Source organism: Pinus tabuliformis, chromosome 4_1 (assembly GCF_031772625.1).
Source record: "Pinus tabuliformis cultivar Carrire ecotype Pingquan chromosome 4_1, CPIR1, whole genome shotgun sequence".
In the NCBI taxonomy this organism is placed as follows: Eukaryota; Viridiplantae; Streptophyta; class Pinopsida; order Pinales; family Pinaceae; genus Pinus; species Pinus tabuliformis.
In genome coordinates, this window is record NC_142303.1 from 487690302 (window position 1) to 487701026 (window position 10725).

General features: G+C 34.5%; 1 pseudogene; it reads right to left on the reverse strand.

Annotated features, from left to right (window-relative positions):
- Positions 1 to 9190: 9190 nt before the first annotated feature.
- Positions 9191 to 9794, reverse strand: LOC149176634 (antifungal protein ginkbilobin-like protein pseudogene; annotated as a pseudogene).
- Between the last annotated feature and the right edge of the window lie 931 nt (positions 9795 to 10725).

Below are 10725 nucleotides of genomic sequence, written 5' to 3' on the forward strand. Positions count from 1 at the left end.
CAAATTTCCTAAAGTGGCCACATTGGAGGTCGTGGACTGTTTCCCTCTTTGAGGGTTTTAACCCCGTCAAGAATACTAGTGTATTGAGTTGTGATCCGTTTGTAAGTGGTGTACTTTGGTGTTCTATTTGAGGAACTTACTCTGTAAATTCGTACATGGTATCAGAGCTATTTTGGGGCTATATCTGCTGGTGATCGAAATCAGAAGCCAATATAACTGGATCCGACTTTCATTTCCTAGATCTATTGTTTCTCTCCACTTTTGGGCTGAGAGGGCTGCTCTATTGTGTTAGGAACATCTGTTCCAGTGATGAATCCCTTTCATCTCATGCGAAAAGGTTTCTGGTAGCCTTAGCTACATCATTTTTAAGATTTGGAGGTATACAGTCTTTATTTGCAGTTTTAGTTATTTATCTCTCTGTTTAATTGGTTTATTTATCTCTCTATTTTATATTACCAAATCTATTCCTTTCATTTCTGCGTATGCTCTTTGTCCTTTGAGTTTGTGTGATCTGAGCAGATCAGAAACAGAAAGGGAGGATTTTTCTCATGCGTATTCTATTTTCCGCCGCACCTTAGTGTGATCTTAGAAAATCAGAAACATTGAGGAAAATATTTAGTTTCTGGCAAAAGCTAACTTCAAGCTGTAACGTTTGTTTTTTTTTTGTATATCCGTGTTGGGTTGTGTGGGTTTTTTTTTGTAGGCAAGAATGGTTTTTCCAAGTAAGCACGCGCAACAAAGCTTCAATGACTAAAAAAAAAAACCCTTCTTCATTTCCAAAAATTACTAACCTTTTAAACTAGCTCACTTGATCTAAAGTTACTTTATGAGAATAGAGGTCTTGAGTTCAAGTCTTTCTTTTTGTTGAATTACTTTTTCAAAAAGCACATGTAACTATGTTTTAAACTTACTTTATGTAAAAGTGTTCTCACCCATTATAAAAAGTGACTCACTTATAATTCTAAAGTCTCTTGATCTTTTATTTAAGTTACAAATTAGTCAGTAGCTCATAAAGTAACATTGTAAAAGTGACTTTAACTTAGTTATAAAAGTGGTGACATAAAATCTTTTTTTAAAGTGAGCTAATTAGATTAAGTTTGGAAGGGGGAGGGGGGGCAGTTTAAAATCTGAAATTATCATTCACTTCTGCACATTCACGCACTTCGTCAGCATCATCAATAACTTTTCTTCAAAGTGCCATAACTTCATCCAGAAGCCGTTCTCAGAGCCGTTTTTTTTTTAGCCTAATTTTTTGAGATCTTTCAATTGGAACAATTACTTTCAGCATCCACAGATTCAATTTCTTTTAAAATGCAAAGTCCATGCCAAGTTATTCTTGACAACACCAACTACCTCTAATGGTGGTCCTACATTGCGGATTTACTTAGAAGTAAAGGTCTCTATAGAATAGCCTCAGGCCAAGAAACTAAACCTAAAGATGAAGGTAAGGTAGCCAAATGGGAAAAAGGGCAAGATCAAGCATGTGGGTTGATAACGATGCCTATTTCTCTAGACCTTAGATCCCTTATCATAGGGCTTGATACCCCTAATGAAGTAATGAAACAACTCACTAAAGTTTTTGGAATTAAAAATGAAATTAGAGCCCATCAACTCGAAAATGAGTTTCTTACGTTGGACCCGAATAATTTTTCTTCCATTGAAGATTTTTGGTCTAAGTTCAAAACCTTTAAATTTCTCCAGGAAGGTGTTAAGGTTAAGAAAGAAGATGGTAACCTTATCTATTCCATTCCTACTAAGTCCAAACCAACCTACTCTGTGTTTGTTTCCACCTTCCATTCTACTAGAGAAGCATTTATTTTTCGAGGATAGGACTACAGTCCCCCTCTTTTGATGCCTTTCGTGATTTTTTAATAAGAGAACAAGAAAAAATATTACATCTTGGTCTTCTCAATCTTGGAAACTCTTCTAAGAAATCCTTAGCTACCCAACAACAACCAAATTCAAAGAATCCTAAGAAGGAGTATCCTAAAAAGAATGGTCCTATACCAAACAATGGTCCTAAGAAACTTTAGTCTCAAAATGAAAAATCAATTCAACAAAATGCTAAGGAAAAAAAAAGGGAATAAGATTGATAGACATTGCAACTTTTGTAATCGAGATCGCCACCTAGAATCCAAATGCTTTAAGGAGATGTAATCCTTGGAAGAAGCAATGAAGAAGCATGACATCCATTTTGAGCAGTATTCAACTTCAACTTCATCCTCAATAATAACACTTTCTGTATGTTGTTGTTAAGCATCTTGGTTTGGTTATGCAGTAAATGTATCTTCCTCTTCTCATTCTCATGAGTGGCTGATTCATCTGGAGCTTCTTATCACATGGAAGAAACAAATCCATGTTTTCTTCTTTAAATGATTGTAACACCAAAAATATACATGTTGGTGATGATAGATCTCTTAGTGTTGTAGGAACTGGAACTGTTCATCTAGACAATGGTAAATTTAATGATGTATTATGTGTTCCAACCTTATCCTGCAATATTCTATCTGTATATCAGATAACTCATTCAGGTGAGGGTCAAACCATTGAATTTTCAGCTCACGATGTTGTAATTAAGGACCTAAGAGATCCTAGATAGATTTTAGGTACTGGAATTGCTGATGATTCTACAAGGTTCTAAAAGTTTAACAACTTTGGGTCATCAACTCTTCCCTCGGTATTTGTTGCTCATAATGATGAAGTGAGCAAATTTTGGCATGAGCGATTTGGTCACTTAAACTATCGCTCCCCTTAAAATCTATCTAAAAAAAATATTGTCGCAGGTCTTCCTATGGTATCTTGCATAGATGGTGCTTGTTCTGGATGTGTACTTAGAAAACATCATCAGGATAGTTTTGGAAAACATCCCTCTTGGCACGCCTCATCCCCTTTATAGCATGTGCATAGTGATTTATGTGGTCCACTTCCAGTTGTTTCATTCACTGGCTAGTAGTATTTCTTAACTTTCATTAATGATTTCTCCAGACGCACTTGGGTATACTTCTTAAAACTCAAGAGTGAAGTATTTAACATGTTCTTGGCCTTTAAGGCCTTTGTTGAGAAACAATCTTGAGATCATATTATTAAGCTAAGATCTGATAATGGTTGAGAATATGTTAACAATAAATTGATCAACTTTTGCACTGAGAATGGAATTCAAATGCAACATCCTGTTCCATATACTCCACAAAAAAATGGTGTAGTGGAAAGGAAGAATATCACCTTAAAAGAAATGTCTAATTGTATGCTTCAATCTAAAGGAGTTAGTCTTAATTTTTGGGCAGAAGCAATTAATTGTGCAAATTACATAGTAGATCGTACTCCTACTAAGGTTTTAAAGAATATCACTTTAGAAGAATCATGGAGCTCAATTAAACTAGGTGTTAGTCGCTTTCATGGTTTTGGAAGTGAATCATGGGCTCATATTCTCAATGAGAAACATAAAGCCTTAGAACCTAAGAGTGAGAAATGGATTTTTGTTGGATATTATGACGATTTCGAAGGATATATAATTATTCCACTTAAGTCCAAAAATGTTATCATTAGAAGAGATGTAAAGTTTGCTGAAAGTATATCGACCTACGAGCCTAGTTCAGTGGATGTGCCACCTCTCTCTATCCCTTCTACTTCTGAAAATATTTCTTCTTTAGATGATGACAACAAGGATGAAAATCCTCCCTCACCTTCCTAGGATCCTCCTTCATATCCTCAACTTCCAAAACAGGTCTGTGCTACTCGGGATGTAGTAGGTGTATCATAGGTGATCCTACAGATCAACAACATACACGTTCATAGTTTGATAGAGCCTCTTCTTTACTGGTTCAGGCTTCAGAAAATTATAATCCTGACACCTTTGCAGAAGCTTCAGGCCATCCAGATTGGGATGAAGCTATGAATGAAGAATATTGTTCATTATTGGCAAAGGATACATGGGATCTTGTTCCTCTTCCAAAGGAACAAAGACTTGTTAGATGCAAATGGGTTTACAGAACCAAGTTTGGACTAGATGGAAAAATTGATAAACATAAAGCTCGTCTTCTTGCTAAGGGTTTTTCAGAAGTTGAAGGAATTGACTATACTAAAACCTTCTCCCCTGTTTCCAAAATGAACTTTGTCTGCCTTATTCTTTCCCTTGCTACCTCTTTCAAATGGGAAGTCCATCAGATGGATGTTAAATCTCCCTACTCGCATGGGGACTTGCATGAAGAAATATTTATGGAACAACCTCCTGGCTTTATACAAACAGAATCTAGCCTTGCATGTCGGCTTAAGAAATCCCTTTATGGTATCAAGCAAGCCCCTTAGGCTTGGTATGCCAAAATGGATAGCTTTCTTTTAGGTAATGTCTTTTCTAGGTGTCATTCTGACAATACTGTCTACACCAAGAAAGTGGGTAAGTCTCTTATCATTATTTTTCTTTATGTTTATCATCTTATCCTTACTGGTAGTGATCTGAACCTTATAAACCATGTGAACTCTAGCCTTAAAAAGCAGTTTGAAATGACAAACTTCCGACACTTGCATTATTTTCTTGGTCTTCAAGTCTTGCAATCCAAGGAAGGTATTTCCCTTTCCTAGTCCAAGTATGCATGTGATCTTCTATGGCACTTTCATATGGAAGACTTTAAGCCAACCCCTTCTCCCTTTTAGTCTAGAGACAAACTTTCAGCCCCTTTTACTTCCCCTGAACTTGATGCTACTTTATACCATCAGCTTGTAGAAAAGAAATTATATTTGACCCATACCCATCCTAACATTTCCTTTTTTGTTGGCCTCATTTTATGGTTTATGCAAAACCCACATGAAAGTCATTAGAAAGCAACTAAAATAGTACTTCGTTATGTTCGAGGTACAATTCAATTTGGGATTCATTACAGTGCAAAAACATCTCCTCTATTAGTTGGTTTCATGATTCAAATTGGGCTGGTGACCTTGATGATCAGAAGTCTACTGCAGGTTGTGTGTTCACTCTTGGTTCTGGACCTATTACATGGGCTTGCAAGAAACAAAGTTCCATTTCTCTTCCTTCAGCAAAAGCAAAGTATCGTGGCATTGTAGAAGCTAGTAAGAAAGCCTTGTGGCTTGATCAGATCTTGTCAAAGTTTGGTTTTCAGCAGTAACATCCGACTACATTTTGGTGTGATAATCAAAGTGCCATTCAACTATGCAAAGATCTAGTCCCACGTCAGCGCAACAAACACACTACACATTCACTTCATCAGAAAGCTCATTCATGACCATGTTCTTGAAGTGCAATATTGTTCAACCAATGATCGAGTTGAAGACATCTTTACAAAGGCTCTCGCACAGGTGAAGTTTACTAAACTTCAATTTATGGTTGGAGTTTAGGAAGTTGTCACTAACGGGGGATAGGCTCTAATGCCCCCTTCCTTCTCCTACTATGTCATATTTGTACAACTTCAATCTTATCCCATGTTGTTCTTAAGGGGGGATGTTATGATATTCCGAAACATAGAAAATAGTTAAGTATAACTTGGTCTAGTGTAGAGTTAGGTAAAGTGTGTTCCGTTACTATGTACTTTTGTAACTTACAATCTAACGGTCACGATATGTTCTAGACATGAAGTGATCCCACGGTTCATTCTCTCCTCGATATTACTGACACTTGATTCGTGGCTTAGCACCCGATTGGTCCATGATCTCTATTTAAAGAGCATGGAGGGTCATTTGTAGGGTGATTGTTCATGAGATAAGCTTATGTAAATTTTCTTTCTTTTATTAATAAATTGCCTGAATTGGCCGTGTTGGCCCAGGTCGTGGACTATTTCCCTCTTTAAGGGTTTTAACCACATCAAGAATACTGGTGTATTGATCTGTGATGTGTTTGTGAGTGGTGTCCTTTGGTGTTCTATCTGAGGAACTTACCCTGTAAATTCCTACAGAAGCAACTGAACTTATTATTATTATTTTAATGTAATATGAGCATTATGAATAGTTTTTTTGAATAAATTGTTTATAATATAGCAAATTCAATAGAACCTACTTATTATCTTTTATTACTCTTTATGTTTAATTATTATTTTATTATCTAACACTACATTAGAGTAACATCTTATGTATTTTCTTATAAATATCTTTCGTACTAGACATTATGTCACCTCTATAGATTACATATATTTAGGAACCTAAATGAGATTATTTTCAATGTTTAAAAGAATTAAAATAAAATTTAAAGTTTAATTATTATAATATGAATCAATATAACAAATAATTTTCTTGGCTCTACTATTTAAATTGTTGGGTTTCTTCTGCATAGCCATATATTCTTTGCTCTGTAAGACGAGGCTCTACCCCCTTTGGGAGTTTGTAATGAGTATAGGTACATAGGTATTCCAAATAAATGTCCTCGCCTATGACATCCCTCTCATAAATCAACTGGACAAAGAGGGGCTTAGGGTTTTTGCAACAAACTCTCTAGTTGGTGCATTGTGGCAACCTTAGAATCTAGGGTGCTTTGTGTGAAAGGAAATGCAAGATCCAAAATATGAGGTTAAATATAGTAAGATTAGATATTATATCTAATATATGTAGGATCATTCACAGATATGCAAATTTACTATGGCCCTCTAAGAAGGGTTTTACTGGGTGGATCTAAAATAAATGCAACACCCAATGTCAAATAGAATTCAAGATAGGGGCCAGTTCTTTTTTACAGATATTTAGTTCGGCTAGGAAAATAGATCGAAGGATTTTGAATGGGGGCCATTTTTTTCAATAATGCAGAGCTCCTCATGCAATTATGGAACGAACATTATAATCCACAAAAAGGAGGATTTCCTTGCTTCCCTAATGTGGGTTCGTCTATTTTATCTTCCCAAACAATATTGGGAGGAGGAAAGCCTTGAAGGCATTGAAAATGCCAGGGACAAAATTTTCATAGTATTTGTACACTTCATATGTATGGATTTATGTTTACATGAATATCTCCTACTCTCTTCCACACATACACATATTATCATGATAGTGTTTGGAAGCAACCTCTAGATTGCAAAAAAAGTTCCCTTTAGATGCAACATTGCCATGAATATGGAAATATTATTAGGGATTTTCCCATGATTACCAAGGAATAGTTTGAAAAAAGAGACATTTGATTCGTGGAAAGCCCTCAAATGAAGGATAAATTTGAGTCCCTTGGGTACATCAAATGCTAACCATATCCATATATCTAAAATAGGCTCTTTGAATGAGACCCAAGATTAATTCAATATTCAATCAAGCATGCTAGCAATAGAAGGTAAATCTCATAGCCCTTTAGATGGCATGCAAAAGTCCCTTAAAGAGCATTAGACGAATCCATCACCATAGGAAATTATAAGGCCCCCATTGGAAGAATCTAGAGTGGAAGACTTGCTAGAAGATATGGATATGGAGGACCCATGACTGAATTCCCTTGTGGAATAATGGCATGGAAAATATGTGAAGGACATGCTAGCTCAAGAACTTATGATTTTGTATAAGGTATATCTTTGAAGAAAACAATTGGGCTCGAGTTCCCCACACTTTGTTCTTGGGTTTAAATGATGGAGTTGAAGGTGGTCTTTAGTAAAGAAGCTAAAAATGAGTCTACAAGAGGAAGAAGACACTAATCCAGGAAAACACTAAAAAATTAGTGAACTCAAGGAAAGTCATGCAAAAGTTAGATGCATTTTCCCCTTGACATCAAAGTCTTCCATGCCATTATCATTATCATAATCATTTTTTGTTAGGAAGCTTATTAGCTTCAAAATTCTCCAACATTTTAGTCCTCCTTCGGAAATTCAAGCTATATGTAACTTTTTCTCATGAATGAAGAGATCCATTTATCCAACAAAATAAAGAAGAAACATTAATGTAACTATATAAATAGTTCATAAACATTAAATTAGTTTATCCATATCAATTAAATACCCATGCACATCAAAATCACTATATGATACATTTCACATTATTAAAATTGATAGAAATAATAGAAATAAATTAAATTATAATTAGACTTAAGAATATTATCTTTTACCCTTTTAATTATATAATTAAATTAGTTTTATTAGTTTTTAAACTATAGAGTTTATATTCTTATGAGTTTCATATAAAATGGTGGGTGAATTTTTTTATCTTTATATTTAAAAATTAAAAAATATAAATATAAATAGATATTTAATTTTTGTTCTTATGTATTTGCTTATCTTTTATAATTTATTTTAAAATAGATGTCTACTTATTTACCTACTGAATATATAACCTCTTAGCACATAATATTAAAAATGATTAGTAATAAAAGATAAAAGAAAAAATAAATTGAGCATCCATCTATATGCTATTAAAAATCACTGATTGTGGAAAAAAAATTGAGCATCCGTCCCTATAACTATGTATGAAAAAATGTGGAGGTGTATATATTTCTAAAAATAATTGAAGTAAAATATTTGATATCAACTATATCTTTTCTCTCTACATAAATAAGTTCAATTATATTGACAACACAGATTTATTTTATTTGGGATTTATTAAGTGTAGAGTGAAATAAAATTTCTTAAGATATAAATCTCATTTTCTCGATATTTGAGAAAATACTTTTTATAATAAATTTGATTCAACTCAAATTTTGTTATATCCAAAACTAAGATAAATTTTATATATATATATATATATATATATATTTTTCAATTGATCAAGTTATCATCCACATTAAAATATGCAACACCTTATTATACATACTTCAATGGATCAAATTATCACCTACATTAAAATCAAACTTATAAGTAATTTTTCATTTAATATAAATTCATAGATATAAGCCATCATCCTTTTAAGTTAAAATTTAAAATCTATTATATAATGAAATAAATTCATTTCCTTATCTAAAACATATCATAAATTTAAAATAAAAATAAATTAATATTAATTTATTTTTTTTCGAACATATAACATTTTAAATTAATATTATCTAATTTATATAATCCTATAAATAATTGATTGATTCATTGCAAAGATTTAATTATTATTAACGTTTTTTTTCATAAAATTTTAAGCATATAACTTTTGAGCTACAATAAAAAGATATTGACAGAGTCCGATCTAATCTAAAATTTCAATATTTATTGGATTTCATGCTAAAAAAAATTATTATAATTTATATTTTTAAAATATAAAATTATCATAATACTAACGAATATATTCTCAAATTTTCTTAACAATAATAATTATCACATAACTGAACCATAGCTTTATTATATTATATGAAGGATTTAGATAGTGCCTGGTGAGAATAACACAGCATCATCGGATTCATGTGAGACGCTTTATTGACACAAACGTAAACATAGATATACGTATGAGTAGACGTTGACATAACTAAAAGCTGTACTGCTCGTAGCGGATGAAACAGTCAGTTAGCTGAACTCGAGCACCGATGGCGTTGTCGCAAATATTTCTGATGCGGCCGCCAAGGTTTTTAAGGCAGGCGGTGCAATCAGACTCAGAGATTCCCTGTTTGCAAATCGCACGGCCATAGGCGCTGGGCGAGCCTGCTCGCGACGCTTTGTAGTCGTAACCGCTGGAGGCAGTGTTTCTCTCTAGATCTACGACCAGGGATCCGAGAGTACTAAAGAAAGGACTTCCGCTTTGGATCTTCTGCGTGTTACAGGCAGACGATACGAATTTTGTTTTGGGCTTGCCTACAGCAGTGCCCACCATCAGGGCTACTACCATTATTGCCAATCCAAAGCCAAATGAGTACCTCATCTCGAATGATATATATATAACCTCAATGGGAAATGAAATGCTGGGTGGAATGATATATAACCTCTAATGCAGCCTCCATTTATGGGCCTCGCGGTCGCGGGGATGGCTGTGTATGAGTAGGATTATGGATAATATCTGTCTGTCGATTATGGGCCGAAGGATATATCTCTCTGTGGATTGTGAAATGCACGAAGGATTATGGATAACATCTGTCTGTGGATTATGGGCCGAAATGCACGAGTCATTCTAGGTGCCTGGCCGCCTGTCCTGACTATACCGTTGCCCCATCATGAGTGCCACTGGAGTGGACGCAAATTGCAATGACGACCACATCCTCTTTCGAGAGTACCAACAAATAAGTCCCCTCAACCACATCCTCTTTGGAGAGTATCAGTAAAGATACGTAAAAATATTAAAGATTATGTGACACGATATTTAATAAACCAATGGGCTGAGAGGCCTCCTACTTCACGCTTCCAGAATTAGCATGCTGCTTAAGATGAAAGAGATGGTATACAATTTCATAATTACTATGGAGACGATATATATATATATATATATATATATATAAGGCTCATGGTGAATCTATTAATCACATACAATTACAACTCTCCACTTGTAAACCACTAATGCATAATTCTTGGGATAACTATGTAGATCATTAACCTTACCCTTTTCTACACCCATTCCCGCTTTACGTTCACCCATGCATTTCTTGATTTGTTTATGCTTTTCTTTCTGTCGAACATTTTCCGCATTCCCCCTTCAGTCAGTCAGCCCGCATTATAGGGTTACCGCTCAATTCAAACGATCTCCCGCATTGAAAAGAAGAAGAAGTATCAGGAGGACAAACATTAGAGCAGCAAACCAAACCGGAGAAGAACATCTATAGAAAACGTCCGCTATAGAGCTTGGTTACACAAATTAGCTTTTTACGATTATGTCGATGATGGATGGATGATTTTACTCGAACATCTGCTGTAG